The sequence below is a fragment of the Panthera uncia genome, chromosome A2 (assembly GCF_023721935.1).
Source record: "Panthera uncia isolate 11264 chromosome A2, Puncia_PCG_1.0, whole genome shotgun sequence".
Lineage (NCBI taxonomy): Eukaryota > Metazoa > Chordata > Mammalia > Carnivora > Felidae > Panthera > Panthera uncia.
Window position 1 is genome coordinate 1,789,881 of NC_064816.1, and position 16,893 is coordinate 1,806,773.

The following is a 16,893-nucleotide window of genomic DNA, read 5'->3' on the forward strand; positions in this document are numbered from 1 at the left end:
CAAATCACTGCTCCCTTCAAGAACACGTGAGGCTGCACAGTGGACAGTAGGCCTCTGTATGTAAGGACTCTGGTAAGACCTTCCAGTGTCTCGTAGACCTGGGCAGAAGAACCTTATGAATTTTCGCTCTGTGGGAAAGCCTTCAGTTGTCCCTCTTCCCTTCGAGAACACACGTGCAAGCACAGTAATGTGAAACATTACACACTTAAGCACCATGGAAAAGCCTGTCCGGGAATCTGTGAGCAAAGCCACACTGTAGGAAAGCATTTATTTTTCCTTCAAATATTTTTTTATGTTTATTTTTGAGACAGAGACAGAGCATGAGCAGGGGAGGGGCTGAGAGAGAGGGAAACAATCTGAGGTAGGCTCCAGGCTCTGAGCTGTCAGCATAGAGCCAGATGTGGGGCTTGAACTCATGAACCATGAGATCATGATTGAGCCAAAGTCAGATGCTCAAATGACTGAGCCACCCAGGCATCCCTCCTTTCAAATCTTATTGAAAATGCAAGTCAGTACAACGGAGATGATCCTGAATGCACACAATTTTGGGAAAACTTCAGGTATAGAACTTCATGTATTTTGTTCATGAAAATTCAGGCAGGAGAGAAATCTTTTCATTGTTGTGAATATGGCTTTGACTTTCCAGGTGCCTCTTCCTTGACTGGGATCCCAAGTGTATGAATTCCTAGTTCATCTCACTGATACGAACACTGATGGTTTTAAGTGGCCTTCTTTGTCCTCTCTATCTGTACAACCTAGATGTTACCTCAGACTTGAAGTAATCACATGGTTTTGTACAACATGTCTCTTTCCCATTATAATGTCTTTTGGACCTAGAGGTGATAAAAATGTGTCTATTGTTGGTGTGTACTTAACATCTTTATATACTTTTACAAAAGAATGTCTTGAATTATACATTCCAAAATGTCCTTGATAAATTTTCATGATGTTAGACCCCTCATTGTTGAAAGTTCTTTTCTGTCCTCTGTTATGGATACTGGAATTTCCTGATTCTGTCTACTCGTCTTTTCAGTCTTTATTATTAAAAGTTATATTTTCACATCAATTTTCTCATTTTCTTCAATTTTTAAAAAATTCAAAAATGTTTATTTTTGAGGTAGGGTGAGAGAGAGAGAGAGAGCGTGCACAAGCGGGGGAGAGGCAGAGAGAGAGAGAGGGATACACGGAACCTGAAGTAGGCTTCAGCCTCCGAGCTGTCAGCACAGAGTCCAACGCGGGGCTTGAACTTACAAACCTCAAGATCATGACTTGGACACTTAACCCACTGAGTCACCTGGGCACCCCTTTTTCTTCAATTTTTAAAGTTCTGATATTGGTTTATCTTTCTGGCACTAGTTCTTGTCTTAGATTGATTTCGTTCCAAATTATGACCTAGAAGAACATCCCTTGTGCAGTTATTTCTTGAGAGTGGATTGCAAGGCCTGGGAAAGTGAATGGGGTAAATGCTGAAACATCAGCGATGTTCTGGGCTCAAGGCTGTCCACCAATAGCCCTGTGAGATCCAGAGTCCCATGATCTCCCAGGAGCCAGTTCGGGAACAGACCCACTGTAGTCGTCTGGCAGTCTTCAAAACCGCACATCTTCCCTACGTGCTTTCATGTGAACACCGGATGTGTGTGTGGTCTATGTCCGGAGGCTCTTTGTGTTTTCCTCCCATGCTTTGACATTCTTTGATGTTTATTCCTGGCGAACAGGAAATAAAGACTATGCAGTTTGCTCCTGGTGCTGTTTTGCTGGCAGAGAGAGCCCTGCATGTCCACTCTGACTAAGTGAGAACTTTTTCTTCAGTGCGCGGGGACATCCCTTTGGACCATGACTCAGGTTTGCCTGCTTATTTCCGAAAGCAGTGATTATGGTGGAAATACCAGTGGGGTGCTTTCCTCTGGCCCCCAGGGGGTGTCTGGAAAGACCAGTACCCTTGATATCAGCCAGATCAGTCGACCAAAATATGGTATTTGGTAAATTCTGGACATAGGAGCCCCTTCGGTTTTATCCTTAATAGAGGTAAGAAAAAAAACCAAAAAACCAAAAATAAAAACAAAAAAACCCTTGCTGTTTCCATAATGTTCCACAGTTCTGAGGTACCCCAAAGTCATTCCAACTATGGGACGAGATGCTTGTGGTTTTACCCTTGACTACGATATTTGGTCATGTAACGGTATGTAACATCCTATGGGGCTGGACATTCAAAGGGAAAAGTATTGCCACCTTGGTACCTTTAAAAGGATTTGCAGGGCACTTGGCTGACTCGGTCAGTAGAGCATGTAATTCTTAGTCTTGGACTTGTGGGTTTTTGCCCCACACTGGGTGTAGAGGTAATGTAAAAAAATAATAAAATGGAATTAAAAAAAAAAAAAAAGGATTTGCAAAAGCATACCCAACCTAATATTTACTGTTTTCCTCCTTTAAAAAAAAACACATCAGTAAACTATGAAAATTCTTTATTGTTTAGAGGAGTGGCATGTAAAATGCCATGGGGAGTCAAAAGGGGACGTGTCAGCATTAAGCAGTCATGAGTTCTCTTTGGATCCAAATGTGGTCTGAAGAATTTGCTCTCAGTGGCAGTGCATGCTAGTAGCCAATAGGGCTTAAGAACAACAGAGTTTGGAGGGATAAAGATGTTATTTATTGCTGAGACGTCTTGGACAGACATCCGTTATCATCCATTAGGTTCTGCCACGTAAAGGAGGCACTTCAGGAAACAGTATAGGGGATTCTGAGCACCTGAGCCTTCTATTCTTAGGATGGGCCTGATGCCCTGAAGAGCCTCTTTATTTGTAGTATATTGTCTCATTCCATTCTGCCAGGAGGGTTTGAAAAATACAATTTTATATTCATAGCTACACTACGATTCTGCCAATATCAGCTGAGGATGCTTCCCAGAAAGACGATGGCAGGTGATCCAGTTGAAAGAAATGGTTAGTGTCCCCAGATTCCACTCTAGTGCTGATAAAATGTGTTCAAGGGTCATTTGATCTCCCTGGTTGGTTAATCTGATTACTACTGTCAAAGTTTAGAATTATGTCTCCCTTTTGGAGGAAAGAAATTCTGTCATGATCCTGTTCTAAGAAATCTCTGCCTAATACGTGAATAGAGGAAGAAGGGAGAAAAAGACGGTGAGTCTCTCGCAAATGTCCTAGACAAAAGGAATAGGCTCACAGACAGGAACTTGTTCAGATTTTTTTTTAGACACCCCCCCCCCCCAAATACTGGAACTATATTAATCCTTCCAGGCAGGGGCTGCATTACAGCAGGGGTTTGGGCACCAAGAGTGTACTTCTGGTGTCAACAAGGACAGAGATTCATTCCCAATGTGCAGGTGGTTCCACAAGCTGATTAAGACGGACAGCTGGGAAGAGCCCCTGTGGTTCCCTGGAGCCCTGTCACTGGGAATGAGGAGGATGTCAGAAAGACCAGGTGGAGGGATGCGGGTGGATGGAGTGCTTACATTTGAAGAAGATTTTTTCCAAAATCCTGGCTCTTTGTAATAATACCAGAAGCTACACTTTTTAAAATTTTTGTGTGGAGAGATTTCATATGCTGCCAGTAAAAAGTGAGAATTTTCTCATTTTATTTTTAAATTTATATCCAAGTTAGTTAGCATATAGTGCAATAATGGTTTCAGGAATAGAATCCAGTGATTCATCCCCTACGTATAATACCCAGTGCTCATCCCAACAGGTGTCCTCCTTAATGCCCCTTGCCCATTTAGCCCATCCCCCCACCCACAACCCTCTCCAGCAACCCTCAGTTTGTTCTCTATATTTAAGAGTCTTTTATGTTTTCCCCCCTCCCTCTTTTTATATTATTTTTGCTTCCCTTCCCCTATGTTCATCTGTTTAGTATCTTAAATTCCACATATGAGTGAAGTCATACGATATTTCTCTTTCTCTGTCTGACTGATTTTGCTTAGCATAACAGCCTCTAGTTCCATCTATGTTATTCCAAATGGCAAGATTTCATTCTTTTTGACTGCTGAGTAATCTCCATTGTATGTATGTATGTATGTATGTATGTATGTATGTATATGTGTGTGTATATGCACACACCACATCTTCTTTATCCATTCATCTGTTGATGGACATTTGGGCTCTTTCCATATTTTGGCTATTGTTGATAGCTCTGCTATAAACATTGGGGTGAATATGTCCCTTTGAAACTGCACACCTGTATCCTTTGGATAAATACCTAGTAGTGAAATTGCTGGGTCATAGGGTAGTTCTATTTTTAATTTTTTGAGGAACCTCCATACTGTTTTCCAGAGTGGCTGCACCAGTGTGCATTCCCAACAGCAGTACAAAAGAGTTCCCCTTTCTCCACATCCTTGACAACATCTGTTGTTGCCTGAGTTGTTAATGTTAGCCATTCTGACAGGTTTAAGGTGGTATCTCATTGTGGTTTTGATTTGTGTTTGTATTGATTTGATTTGTATTTCCGTGATGTTGAGCATTTTTTCATATGTCTGTTAGCCACCTGGATGTCTTTTGAAAAGTTTGAGAAGTGTCTATTCATGTCTTTTGCCCATTTCTTCACTGGATTATTTGTTTTTTGGGTGTTGAGTTTGATAAGTTCTTTATAGGTTTTGGATACTAACCCTTTATCTGATATGTCATTTGAAAATGTCTTCTCCCATTCCATCAGTTATCTTTTAGTTTTGCTGATTGTTTCCAAGTTTTTATCTTGATGAGGTCCCAATAGTTCATTTTTGGTTTAGTTTCCCTTGCTTCTGGAGACATATTGAGTAAGAAGTTGCTGTGGTTGAAGTCAAAGAGGTTTTTGCCTCGTTTTCTCCTCAAGGATTTTGATGGCTTCCTGTCTTACATTTAGGTCTTTCATCCATGTTGAGTTTATTTTTGTGGATGGTGTAAGAAAGTGGTCCAGGTTCATTTTACTGCATGTCGCTGCCCAGTTTTCCCAGCACCACTTGCTGAAGAGACTGTCTTTATTCCATTGGATATTCTTTCCTGCTTTGTCAAAGATTAGTTGGCCATATGTTTGTGGGTCCATTTCTGGGTTCTCTACTCTGTTCCATTGATCTGAGTGTTCTTCTGCCAGTACCATACTGTCTTGATGATTACAGCTTTGTAATAAATACATCCTGAAGTCTGGGATTGTGATGCCTCCAGCTTTGGTTTTCTTTTTCAGGATTTCTTTGGCTATTAGGGGTCTTTTCTGGTTCCATGCAAAGTTTAGGATTGTTTGTTCTAGCTCTGTGAAGAATGCTGGTGTTATTTTGATAGGGATTGCATTGAATATGTAGATTGCTTTGGGTACTATCAACATTTTAACAATATTTGTTCTGTCCATGAGCATGGAATATTTTTCCATTTTTTGTGTCTTCTTCAATTTCTTTCATAAGCTTTCTATAGTTTTCAGTGCATAGATTTTTCACCTCTGTGATTAGGTTTATTCCTAGGTATTTTATGTGTTTTGGTGCAATTTTAAATTGAGATCAATTCCTTGATTTCTCTTTCTGTTACTTCATCATTGGTGTATAAAAATGCAACGATTTCTGTGCATTGACTTTATATCCTGTGCCTTTGCTGAATTCATGGATCAGTTCTAGCAGTTTTTTGGTGGAATCTTTTGGGTTTTCCATATAGAGAATCACATCATCTGCAAAGAGTGAAAGTATGTCTTCCTCCTGGCCGATTTGGATGGCTTTTGTTCCTTTGTGTCGTCTGATTGCTGAGGCTAGGACTTCCAATGCTATATTGAATAACAGTGGCAAGAGTGGACATCCCTGTCGTGTTCCTGACATTAGGGGGAAAGCTCTCAGTTTTTCCCCATTGAGGATGATATTAGCAGTGGGTCTCTCATATATGGCTTTTATGGTCTTGAGCTATGATCCTTCTATCCCTGCTTTCTTGAGGGTTTTTATCAGGAAAAGATGCTGTATTTTGTCAATGCTTTCTCTGCATTTGTTGAGAGGATCATGTAGTTCTTGTCCTTTATTTTATTAATGTGATGTACCGCATTGACTTGTGGATATTGAACCAGCCCTGCATTCCAGGTATAAATCCCACTTGATCATGGTGAATAATTCTTTTAATGTATTGTTGGATCCATTTGGCTAGTATCTTGTTGAGAATTTTTGCATCCGTGTTCATCAGTGAAATTAGTCTGTAGCTCTCCTTTTTAGGGGGTCTTTGTCTGGTTCTGGAATGAAGGTAATGCTGGCCTCATAGAATGAGTTTGGAAGTTTTCCTTCCATTTCTGTTTTTTGGAACAGCTTCAACAGAATAGGTGTTAACTCTTTAAATGTTTAGTAGAGTTCCCCTGAAAGCCATCTGGCCCAGGACTCTGTTTTTTTGGGAGAATTTTTTTTTTTTTTAGTGTTTGTTTATTTTTGAGAGAGAGAGAGAAAGAGAGAGAGAGAGAGAGAGTTGAGTGGGGGAGGGGCAGAGAAAGACAGGGAGACACAGAATCTGAAACAGGTTCCAGGTTCTTAGCTGTCAGCACAGAGCCCAACACAGGGTTTGATCTCAGGAATGGTGAGATCATGACCTAGGCTGAAGTCAGATGCTTAACCAACTGAGCCACCCAGGTGCTCCTAGAGATTTTTGATTATTAATTCAATTTCTTTACTGGTTTTGGGTCTGTTCAAATTTTCTATTTCTTCCTGTTTCAGTTTTGGTAGTTATAGGTTTCTAGGAATTTGTCCATTTCTCCCAGATTGCCCATTTTATTGGCATCTAATTGCTCATAATATTCATTTATTACTGTTTGTATTTCTGCAGTGTTGGTTATGATCTCTCTTTCATTTGTGATTTTATTTATTTGGGTCTTTCCTTTTTCTTTATGATCAATCTGGCTAGGGGTTTATCAATTTTGTTAATTCTTTCAAAGAACCAGCTCCTGGTTGCATTGATCTGTTCTACTGTTTGTTTGCCTGCCTGTTTTATTTTAATAGCATTGATTTCCACTATAATATTTATTATGTCCCATCTTCTGCTGGTTTTGAATTTTATTTGCTGTTCTTTTTCCAGCTCTTTAAGGTGTAAGGTTAGGTTGTATATCTAAGACCTTTATTCCTTCTTTAGGAATGCCTGAATTGCTATATACTTCCCTTTTATGATCGCCTTTGCTGCATCCCAGAGGTTTGGGGCTGTGGTATTATCATTTCCATTGACTTCCATGTACTTTTTAATTTCCTCTTTAACTTCATGGTTAGCCTATTCATTCTTTAGTAGTATGTTCTTTAGTTTCCAAGTATTTGTTGTCTTTCCATTTTTTTCTTGTAGTTGATTTCAAGTTTCATAGCTCTATGGTCTGAAAATATGCATGGTATGATCTCAATCTTTTTGTACTTTTTGAGGGCTGATTTGTGTTCCAGCATGTGATCTGTTCTGGAGAATGTTCCATGTGCACTTGAGAAGAATGTGTATTCTGCTGCTTTAGGATGAAAAGTTCTGAATATATCTGTTAAGTCCATCCGGTCCAGTGTGTCATTCAAAGCCATTCTTTCCTTGTTGAGTTTCTGCTTAGATGCTCTGTCCATTGTTGTAAATGGGGTGTTAAAGTCCCCTACTATTATGATATTATCGTCAATGCGTTTCTTTATGTTTGTGGTAAATTGATTTATATATTTGGGTGCACCACGTTAGGGGCATAAATGTTCACAATTGTTAGATCTTGGTGGATGGACCCCCTAATTATGATATAATGCCCTTCTTAATCTCTTGTTAAAATCTAGATTGTCTGGGGCACCTGCGTGGCTCAGTAGGTTGGGCGTCCAACTTCAGCTCAGGCCATGATCTCACACTTCATGGGTTCAAGCCCCGTGTCAGGCTCTGTGCTGGCAGCTTGGAGCCTGGAGCCTGCTTCCGATTCTGGCGCTCTCTCTCGCTGCCCCTCCCCGACTTGTGCTCTGTCTCTCAAAAGTGAATGAATGTAAATAAATAAATAAATAAATAAATAAATAAATAAATAAAATCCAGATTGTCTGATACAATTGTGGCTACTCCAGCTTTCTTTTGGCAACCTTTAGCATGATAGATGGTTCTCCACCCCCTTACTTTCAATCTGAAGGTGTCTTTAGGTCTAAAATGGGTCTTTTGTAAGCAGCATATAGATGGATCTTGTTTTCTTATCCATTCTGTTTCGCTATGTCTTTTGATTGGAACTTTTAGCCCATTGACATTTAAAGTGAGTACTGAAAGATAGGTATGTATTGCCATTGTATTGCCTGTAGAGTTGGAGTTTCTGATGGTGTTCTCTGGTCCTTTCTGGTCTTTGTTGCTTTTGGTGTTTTTGTTTTGTTTTGTCTTTTCTCCCCTCAGAGAGTCCCTGTTAAAATTTCCTGCAGGGCTGGTTTAGTGGTCAGGAGCTTTTTTAGTTTTTGTTTCTCTGGGAAACTCTTTATGTCTCCTCTATTTTGAATGACAGTCTTGCTGGAGAAAGAATTCTTGACTGCATATTTTTCTGATTCAGCACATTGAATATATCCTGCCACTTCTTTCTGGCCTGCCAGGTTTCTGTGGCTAGGTGTGTTGCGAACCTGATCTGTCTTTCCTTATAGGTTAAGGACTTTTTTCCCTTGCTGCTTTCATAATTCTTTCCCTGTCTGCATATTTTGTGAATTTGACTATGATATGCCTTGTTGATGGTCAGTTTTTGTTGAATCTAATGGGAATTCTCTGTGCTTCCTGGATTTTGATGTCTGTCTTCTCCCAGGTTAGGAAAGTTTTCCACTATGATTTGCTCACACAAAACTTTGACCCCTTTTTCTTTCTCTTCTTCTTCTGGGATCTCTGATTTGGATGTTACTCCTTTTTAATGAGTCACTGAGTTCTCTAATTCTTATATCATGCTCTTTTGCCTTAGTTTCCCTCTTGTTTTTTGCTTCATTCTCCATGTTTGTCTTCTATATTGCTGATTTGCTGCTCTGCTTCATCCGTCCTTGCTGCTTTGGGAACCATTGAGATTGCATCTCAATTATAGCATTTTAAATTTTGTCCTGACTGTATTTTACTTCTTTTATCTCCGCAGAAAGGTATTCTATTTTTTTTCACCCCAAGCTAGTATTATTATCGTGGCTGTAAATTCTACTTCAGACATCTTACTTATATCTGTGTTAAGTCCTTGGCTGTCATTTCTTCCTGTTCTTTCTTTTGGAGTGAATTCCTTGATTTTGTCATTTTAGAGGAAGAAAAATAATTAATAAATAAAAAATTAAATTAAAAATTAAAAACAACACAAAAAAGTCAAATAAAGGAAGCTAGGTTCTAAGTGTGTTTTGATCTGGTTGTTGAAAGAAGCTTGATAGAATATAGAAAAAAAGGAAAGAAAAAAAGAAAACTTTAAAAATTTTAAAAAGATGTATACAATAAAATAAAATAAAATTCAGAAAGTAAAACAGACTAAAAATTTACAAAATTAAAAATAGTAAAATCTTTCTTCATAAAAATGGAAAGTAAAAATAATTTTTTTCTCTTTCTGTTCAAGAATAAGAAAAGAAAAAAATGAATAGATGGACCAGCAATCAGAATGAAATCCGAATGAAATTACATTGGTTTCCCTAGAAGTCAAACTATGAAGCATTTTATAGTCTGTACACTAAGCAGGCAGAGAGACTTGTGGTGATCCTCTAGGACTTGGTTGGTCTAGTTGGACCGGGCTTGGTGTAATGGCTCTGTACTCCACTAGGTGGTGCTGCTTAGCTTACTGGGGGTGGATTGGTGTGTCACATGTCTGAGTGTATGTGCATGCTCAGAAGAGGTGAAAATGGTGTCACCCAGCTTCCCAGTCTCTAGGATCAGAACTCTGCTCTCGCCGACTAGCAACCAAGCATCCCTCCTTTGTCTCCAGCTTCCATCCACTCACCGCTTCTACACTGTCCGCAACCAAGCCTTCAGCCTGCCAAGCAGCACCTCCCTCCCGAATTTTATCTCAGATGGGGCTGTGTTTCCAAATCCCTCACTTCTGAGGGCCCTGAGGCTTGAACCTGCTCTGACCCTCTGGGGAGGGTATCTTTGAGTAATGGCCGGGTGCCAGCCTACCCCCAGGAATGTTCACATGACTGTGCTGCTGCAGATGCTCAGAGACTGTGGCTGGTGCCAGTCCGCCCCAGAAAAATTTAGCATTATCATGTAGCAGCAGTGGTTCAGGGACTATGGTAAATCAAAACATACATCTGACGCCACGTTTCACTGCTCCCTCATGCCCCCTAACATCCTTGTTCCAATACCAGCAAACATGGCTGAAATATGGGGTCTGCTGAGATCTTTGCCTGTGAGGAAGCTGCATGGCCTCTACCATATATCCTCCTGGCAGGGGACCTGCCTTTCCCCATATGGTCCGAGGACCCCCAGGACCTGAGAACAAAGGAGAGGATGCTCTTTTATAGGCAAAGGAGGAGTAGGGAGAGGGGAGGAGCTCTTATATAGAAAAAGTCCATTTGGGCAAACTGCGTTTTGAAGATGGTGGCTTCTCATTGACTGAGCTGTCACCGTCTCTCATTGGTGGAGCTGTGACGGTGGAGCCGTCTCATTGGGGTGTGACAGCCTCTCATTGGCTAGACTGTTGCTGGGCAGGGGAAAGTTTTCTCAATGGGGTAAGGGCAGTAAAGTCTTTTCTTGTTGAGTCTGCAGGTGGCCAGGAGTTGAACAAGGAGCATCTCCGGCTGGCCTCCTGCCTTTATTTTATTTCCCTTTTGTGTTCTCACAAAACTTACACCTTTTGACGTTTTACTTTCTGCTGTGATTTTCTTTAACTCCTTTACAACTACCACTTTTTATTTATAAAAATGACGTTGTCACTCCTAATCTTGAAAACCTAAATATTGCTTATGAAATGGTCTTTGACAAAGAACACCAGGAGTCTTGGCCTTGCAGGTTAAAATTGTGGGATGGGGAGCCAGACACACATCTTCCTTACTTGTCTGTCAACAACTAGAACAGTGTCATTAGTGAGGTGAGTCTTAGTTGTGGGAATGAGTTCTTACACGGAGCTCCAGGCATAACTGCGTTGAGGACACTATTAATTTCTGGAAATGCTGTTCCCAATGTGTGTTTTCCAAATAGCTCTTTGATGTTTACATGAAAATCGATACCAGAATGGAAACATGTCCTTATTTCCTTACTTATTCTTACTAGGAATAGTGCTATTTGTGTTCAACAGGAGGTTTCTTCCTGTGATGGGTGGGTAATTGGTTGGTAATGTTTCACCCATCGATGTATCCTTGTATTAATTCCAGTGGAGGACAAATGGGCCATGCCTTTCTCTTTTCCTTCAAACCACTGATACTTCTGTTGATCTGCCCCCAATTGACATAAATCAGTTTCTATTGCTGTGTGAGATGGCTCCAGGGATGCTTCTCTGGCCCCGGGCATGGTCGTAGTCCGGTTGTATTTCAGGTTGGGTTTCATGTCTGAGACGGTGTGTAAGGGGAGCTGCAGTCCCACTGGGATGTGGGGAAGGAAACAGTAAAGGAAATGTACAGGAATGTGGTAGCATAAATGGAAAATAGAGATACCTGTACACTGTGCAGTCTTTGCAGAGAGGAATGCTTATGTCTTATCATTCCAACCAGGGTCAGAATGGGCTTTCCTGTCTACTGTCCTCAGTTCACCAAAATGACCTTGTCATGGGGACGACAACACACTGACCTAACAACATGGGAAGTGTGGATCACAACAACATTGCAATTTCTGCACTGGCAGGAAAGAGTCCGTATGTGACATTTGATGTGGGATTCTTGCTTGTTCATAGAAAAACCATGAAATCCCTGCTTTTAAACATTGTCTAAAAAGAGTTCACAATTGCAAATACTCAGAGGATGTTTTCTTTGTGAATTTGTGTTCCTTTTCTTTGCAATGCCCTTCTGATTCTGAGTCTGCAGTTTTGCAGGACAACCACTGAGTACATGTTTAGAGGCCTTGAAGGTGCACCTGTTCTGTGGCCATTTAAGGTTGGCCAGTCTTGGCAATGACAGGAGGGGGCACAGGAAGGCCCAGGACAACAGACAACCTTATCCTCAGGTCTGAGACGGACAGTCAGTGCGTAGAGATGGGGTGACCGTGGGAGGCACCAAGGGAATGAGCCTAAACGGGCAGCTGGGAAGCAGTGAGCGTGAGGACATGTGGGCAAGTGTCTGCAGTGCCTGGGTCCACATGGAATATAATTGTGTGCTTTGAGCAAACATTGCTTTGCTTTGAGCCAGCTGTGTGGCACATAAGAGGGGGCTCAACTTTTAGCACCTGATACCGAGTATAGAGTCTGGGAAAGAAAGGATAAATTTGAATCATAATCCTGCGTTGTTTTGTTGTTGTTGTTCCTATGCTTGGTGCCCTCTAAAAATTCACCTAGATTTATAGGCCTCAGTTAACTCATACAAGGAGAGGGGAAAAAAAGGATAGCATTTGAGCAACTTGATTTATATGTGCTGACAGGGTTCCTTTCAGGAGGACATTTAACACACTGCCGGATATGAGTAAGCAGCACGTCCATGTTCACACAGTCGGTGAGAATGGCAGTCATAGCCTCAGACACGGAAGCCGGCCCGGCACTCGGTACTGGGGTGTGACATTCACTGAGCAGAAACCATTTCACCCGCCTGTCCTCGGACGAGGCACTCCCTTGTCTGTGATGCGTCAAGGCACATGAAGACCACGATACGGTCATGTAGGTAAAGAGGCTAAAAAATAGAGTCCAGTCCACACAACTCCCCACATATTCCCTGCTTCTTGCTGATGTGCTTGCTGCCTCTTTTTAAAAAAAAATTTTTTTTAATGTTTATTTTATTTTTGAGAGAGAGAGAGAGAGAGACAGAGACAGAGCATGAGCAAGGGAGGGGCAGAGAGACAGGTAGACACAGAATCCGAAGCAGGCTCCAGGCTCTGAGCTGTCAGCACAGATCCCGACACGGGGCTCGAACTCATGAACCAGGAGATCATGACCTGAGCCAAAGTAGGACGCTTAACCGACTGAGCCACCCAGGCGCCCCGTGCTTCCTCTTTATTCATAGTTCGAGCTGCACCGCATCCCGCCTGCTTTCTAGACAAGAAGTGTGAAGATCTCCAATCACAAACTTACCTGTACATCCTGACAGCATCTAATCCAGAATAAGGGAGCCCTTCCCACACGCCCCCATCATCTGTCACACGTCTGCATGCGTCATGTCAGAACACGTCCTCACGCGGTACATGTCACAGTGTGTCCCTCACACCGACACCTCCGCCCACCTTCATGAGTTGTGGTCATCCAATGTCCTGATGCAGTGTGATCCTCTCTGCCGACAGGTGTGGTCCTGGTGGTCTTTGAGTGGAGGGCATTGATGAAGTCATCGCCTTAGTCTTAGTAATGTGTTACAATCACGGTAATGACAAAGATCGTAAGTATATAAGAATTTAAAATATCGACCCAAAAGAAAACATCCCTAAAATCCTGTGCAGCTGGTACCATGACTAAGAATGCATGAAAATATTAACCAAGAATTGTCCTAAATGAGAAATAGCAAGGCTGACTTGACACTACATAAGTGCAAAGGGATATTTTGATAAAATCTCTCAGCCAATGAAAAGTTAAAGAGAATTACATTCGTTAGTATACAGGTGGTTTTTAAAAATGATTGGCAAGTTTTCTTCCGGGCAACATGCATACAAACTTGTGTTTGACTAAACAAATGCACGCAGTTTTTAATCATAATATAAAATGTGAACACTTGCTGAATTCTTGGCTTCAACTCCCAAGTAAAAGAAATCTCCCACATCCCGCCTGAGACATGCAGAAGGTGCTCGTTTCTCACACGGAAGGATAGAACAGTACAGACACTCAACAGGGCAGTAGAGGGTCAGAGTCCCGTGTAGTTTTTAGCTGCACCATTATATCTGTTGTCCTGGAATCAAGATGCCTGGTCTTCCACAATTACTGAGAGAATGGGTGCTTGCTATACAAATGATATGTTACACAAATACGGTAAGAAAAGGGGAGTCAAAGCATCAGAGAAATTTAAGAAATATGACTTTAAATCAGTGGCTCGGGGGACACAGTGGGGCTGGGTGGAAAACCCAAAGCTGTGGCTTTCTGACCATGGAATCTGATCTGTATTTGGGGGGTCATAGAGACATGAATGGAAGGCAAGAATGCTAAAAAAAATAGGAGGGGAAAAGGTTAGTGTTTGGTTTGGTACCTGCTTGACTGACAGGCTGCTAGTTAGAAATTTGGGCTGCAGGCTGTTGGCAAATAAGCCCCTATGCATTTGTCCATCTGTATGGTGACCCCAACACTAGACTAGGGCATCTTCACCTCTACTTTCAATACTCAGGCCACCAGTGAGTTGTCACCTAGAACCACGAATATGGGGATTCTGGGAAAAGTGGCTGTTAGCCTTACCCACAATGAAATAATTCAGCAGAACCATAATTACGTAATTTTATTGACCTTTCACAGTCGCATGGAAAAATGGAGTACGGTGAAGGGACAAAAAGAAAAGGTATATGGAGATTATATATTTCTTAGATATACATACAGTCTGAAATATATGTACATACAGTCTGAAACATATATGTATATTTTAGAGGGATAGCTGTATATGTGGTTGGAAGGACTAGGAAAACAAAACAGTAAAGTAATGATTTCACGTAACACTGGAAGTTGATACCTAAATTCATGACAAGGTATATGCAGTACAAACACACACATACTCTGGGTTCAGTATTGTACCCCCATATTTCCTGTCTACGTGGAACCTCAAAATACAGCCTTATCTAGAAATAAGGTGTTTGCACATTTAAGGAAGATGAGGCCACACTGGATTAGGGTAGGTCTTGACCCAGCGATGGGTGTCCTTATAAAACGGGGAAATTGGGACACAGAGGCCTGTACTGAAGACAGGGCTTGACCATGTGAGACAGAAGCAGGGATTGGCATGATGTGTCTACCCGCTGAGGAATGCAAGGGTTCTTTGGCAACCCCTGGAAGCTGGGAGGGAGGCCTGGGACACATTCTCCTTCAGAACTTTCAGAAGGAACCAACCTTGCAGACAACTTGATCTCAGGCTTCCAGCCACCTCAATTGTCTGTCCACAAATATCTGTCCTCTGAGCCACCCAGTGTGTAGCACTGTGTTACAGCAGCCCCAGGAGAAGAATGCATTCCAAAGGAGGGAAGGGACCTCGGATATCCAAGGGACAGCTGGAAGCCGCTGTGTCTACAGCAGAGTGAGAGGGGAAGAGGCACAGGAGATGTGAGAGGAGAGGATGGGGTGGGTCACATGTGCCACTCAGCCAAGAAGACGGACTTTGGTGGTGGGTGGTGTGGACCCTCAAGATGAACTGATAGGGCAGCCTCACTGGACCCGTTACCATGACAACAGACAGCAGGATGGTGATGTCGTCCAAGGTGGTGGATCACGCTGGGCGGATCATAGCAGTGGCAATGACGTGGAGGTTGGAGTGCAGATAGAGTTGGAGTTGGAGCCATGAGAATTTCGCGGTTTGCAGGTGGGCTGAGAGAGATTCCAGGAAATGTTCCCACGATGTCAATACTTCGCAAATAGTTGGATGGTTTTAGTAGAATTTCATCAATACTATAACCAAGTTTTTCTTGGAACTTCACAAATCCCACTTCAGAATTCTATACATAAGAACAACTGTTCGATCATGGACATGCTTTTCTATATAATGAGGTAGAGGGAATTAACCAAAAACGAGCAATCATCAAGAACTTGTATGTTGGAAGTATAATGCTGAAGGTATGGATGTATAGAAGTATTTTCACATAGGAATCAAAGATCATCACTTAAAACAGAAACACCTGGGGCGCCTGGGTGGCTCAGTTGGTTAATCGTCCGACTTCGGCTTAGGTCATGATCTTGCAGTCCGTGAGTTCGAGCCCCGCGTCGGGCTCTGTGCTGACAGCTCAGAGCCTGGAGCCGGTTTCAGATTCTGTGTCTCCCTCTCTCTGACCCTCCCCAGTTCATGCTCGGTCTCTCCCTGTCTCAAAATAAATAAATGTTAAAAAAAATTTTTTTTAAAACAGAAACACCTTCATGGCCTCGCACATTAGACAAGTGTCCAGGGACATGTGTGTTAGCAGAGCATCTCAGTTCCAGGCCTTGGAAACAGCTCTGCTGAGAATCCCCAGCCCTGAAGGGGCCTGTCCTGGATAATTCGAGAGTGAAAGAAACTCAGGGAGAAATCTTCATGAACTCGCATTCGGTAAGGTTTCTTAACTGACAGGATAATCTCAGGGAACACAAGAAAAAGTAGGTAAATAAGGCTTCAGCAAGATGAAAATCTTTTGTGCATCAAAGGTCAATATCAAGAGATTGAAAGGACATAAAATGGGAGAACAACCTTGTAAATCACATCCATGGTAAGATTTTATCATTCAGAATACACAAAGAAGTCTTAAGTGAGTAACAAAAACGTGGCCCAGTCAGTGAGCAAAACCTTGAAGAGACATTTCTCTTAAGATGACGCACAGGGGCACCTGGGTGGCTCAGTCGGTTAAGCGTCCGACTTCAGCTCAGGTCATGATCTCGCGGTCCGTGAGTTTCAGCCCCGCGTCGGGCTCTGTGCTGACAGCTCAGACCCTGGAGCCTGCTTCGGATTCTGTCTCCCTCTCTCTCTGCCCCTCCCCCGTTCATGCTCTGTCTCTCTCTGTCTCAAAAATAAATAAACGTTAAAAAAAATTAAAAAAAAAAAAAAAGATGACGCACAAATGTCTAATAGACACCTGAACCGATCCTCCCATCAGGACGATGCGAGTCAGAACCACGATGAGATGGAAAAAAGATTGCTGGTTCCTCAAAAAGTGAAACACAGAATGGCAGTGTGACCCAAGTGTTCCAGTTCTACGTAAACGGAAACAGACACTCAGATGTGTGCACACGAATGCCAGGTGCAAAATTGTGCAGACCCCGCAAAAG